This window comes from Silurus aristotelis, assembly GCF_946808225.1.
Source record: "Silurus aristotelis genome assembly, chromosome: 1".
Taxonomy (NCBI): domain Eukaryota; kingdom Metazoa; phylum Chordata; class Actinopteri; order Siluriformes; family Siluridae; genus Silurus; species Silurus aristotelis.
The window spans coordinates 4,048,379-4,050,878 of record NC_139574.1 but is presented as its reverse complement, the minus strand read 5'-3'; positions in this window follow the sequence as shown (position 1 = coordinate 4,050,878).

Below are 2,500 nucleotides of genomic sequence, written 5' to 3'. Positions count from 1 at the left end.
TACAAGGATGTAAGGATGAAAGAATAAAAGGATGTAAGAATGAAAGAATAAAATGATAAAAGCATGAAGAGATAAAAGAATAAAAGGATGTAAGGATAAAATAATAAAATGATGAAAGCATGAAAGAATGAAAGGATGAAAGAATGAAAGGACGAAACAATGAAAGGACGAAAGAATGAAAGAATGAAAAGATAAATAAATAAAGGGATGAAATTATAAAAGAATGAAATGATGAAAGAATGAATGGATGAATGGATAAAAGGATGAAATGATGAAAGAATGAAAGAATGAATGGATGAAAGAATGAAAGGATGAAAGGGTGTAAGGATGAAAGGATGAATGGATAAAAGGATGAAAGGATAAAAGAACGAAAGGATGAAATGATGAAAGGATAAATGGATGAAAGAATGAAAGAACGAAAGGATGAAATGATGAAAGAATGAAAGGATGAAAGTTCTCCTCGGATGAAAGGATGAAAGTTCTCCTCGGATGAAAGGATGAAAGAATGACTGGATAAAAGGATAAAATTATGAAATAATGAAAGACTGAAATGATTAATGGATGAAAGGATGAAAGGCTGAAAGAATGAAAGGATAAATGGATAAAAGGATGAATTGATGAAAGGATAAATGGATGAAAGGATGAATTGATGAAAGAATGTAAGGATGAATGGATGAATGGATGAAAGAATTTAAGGATGAAAGGATGAAAGGATGAATGGATAAATGGATGAAAGAATGTAAGGATGAAAGGATGGAATGATGAAAGGATGTAAGGATGAAAGAATGAAATGATGAAATAATGTAAGGATGAAAGAATGTAAGGATGAAAGGATGAAAGAATGTAAGGATGAAAGAAAGTAAGGATGAAAGAATGTAAGGATAAAAGGATGAAAGAATGTAAGAATGAAATGATGAAAGGATGTAAGGATGAAAGGATGAAAGGATGAAAGGATGAAAGGATGAAAGTTCTCCTCGAGGGCAGATTGAGTGAATTTGGACTCTACAGTAAATCATTAGAAGTAAAATGCTGAAATCAGCTGCAGTTTGAAGGTTAAAGTTCTAAATCCATCTCGAGTGATTCATCCACAGTAATCTCATGTACGTGTAAACACTGGATCATCTCCACATCTCCAGCACGGGGTGTCGTGCAGGTCAAAATGGAAAAAGAGGGAAAAGGGATATAAATCTCACACCAGGTATTTAATCTGAAGAACCTTTTACATGTGAAATATTAATTTTTACTTAGATATCATTTATAATCATTTTCATCATTTCAGGGGGAGTGGTGGCTCCAGCGGTTAAGGCGCTGGGTTGCCGATCGGAAGGTCTGGGGTTCAATGCAGAAGATCTACCACACACATACAACCCATGAAAAAAACAGGTCTTAATGGAGCGGGCTTTGGGCACAGGGGCATTGTCATGCTGGAACAGGTTTGGGGTGTTCTTGATCAATGGAAATCAGGAATCTCATGCCATCCTCTACACTGTAACAGCTGGAAAAGTCGGGTGTCCCAATACTTTTGCTAAAGTGCTCTATAAATGTTGAATAATAAAGAAGTAGAAGGAAAGCTGCTCCTTTCCAATCCAAATCCGATCACAATGTGTGTGTGTGTGCAAATATACACCCTGCACGCTTACAGAAGCAAATCGGGCTGCTAACGATAATGATGACGAATCTCTCAGCCTGGACGGAGCTGGACGTCTAAATTAAGTTTTGTCAATAGCGTTCCTCCGATTTGTCTCCTCGGGAGATCTGAACAGAAATATTGGTTACAGTAAGCGTCTGGCTGCGAATGATTTGTCTCAGCTTATTTACAGTAACGTCATTAGCATACAGAGGGACATATTGGATGCCGCGTCGGATATCGGATTCGGACGTGTGATACAGAGACGTGTGTCTGCTCCTAATCCGCCACTCTGGCTACATCACCACACTCTCCATTCAATTGCACGGGTTTATCGTCAGGAACGGAGCGACGGGATGGAAGATCGGACAGACGGTGGTAAATCAGCAGATATTTAACATTCGAATCGGATGTTGTGTAGCTGAGAGTCCAATCAAAAGCTGAAAAGATCTAGATCAGAACCTTTCTGACACCGAGAGCTCCTTCTTGGGTACCGATTAATGTGAAGAGCCACCAGTTTGATTCACACTCCTGAAATATGTAATATGTTTATTATTAATGAGGAACGATATTCGTCTATGTGAAGACACTGATCATGATGATTTCTCACAATCGTGATCAAAAGTACGTAACATACGAAAATCGACGTGGAGATCAGACAGCTCTAATCTAATCGAATCTTTTTTTTTCTTATATTGTCATTTTCTAATTCACACCAATGCAAGTGTGATTTAAAAAAGAATAGCGACAAAATCTATTCGATGCAGCTCACTGGTGTGGCGCTATAGTGAGCTATTTTTTAGAAAAGGGCGACTCGTGTGGTCCTTGCGGGCGACCTGGTGCACCATGTTGGTGACCCCTGATTTAGAGACT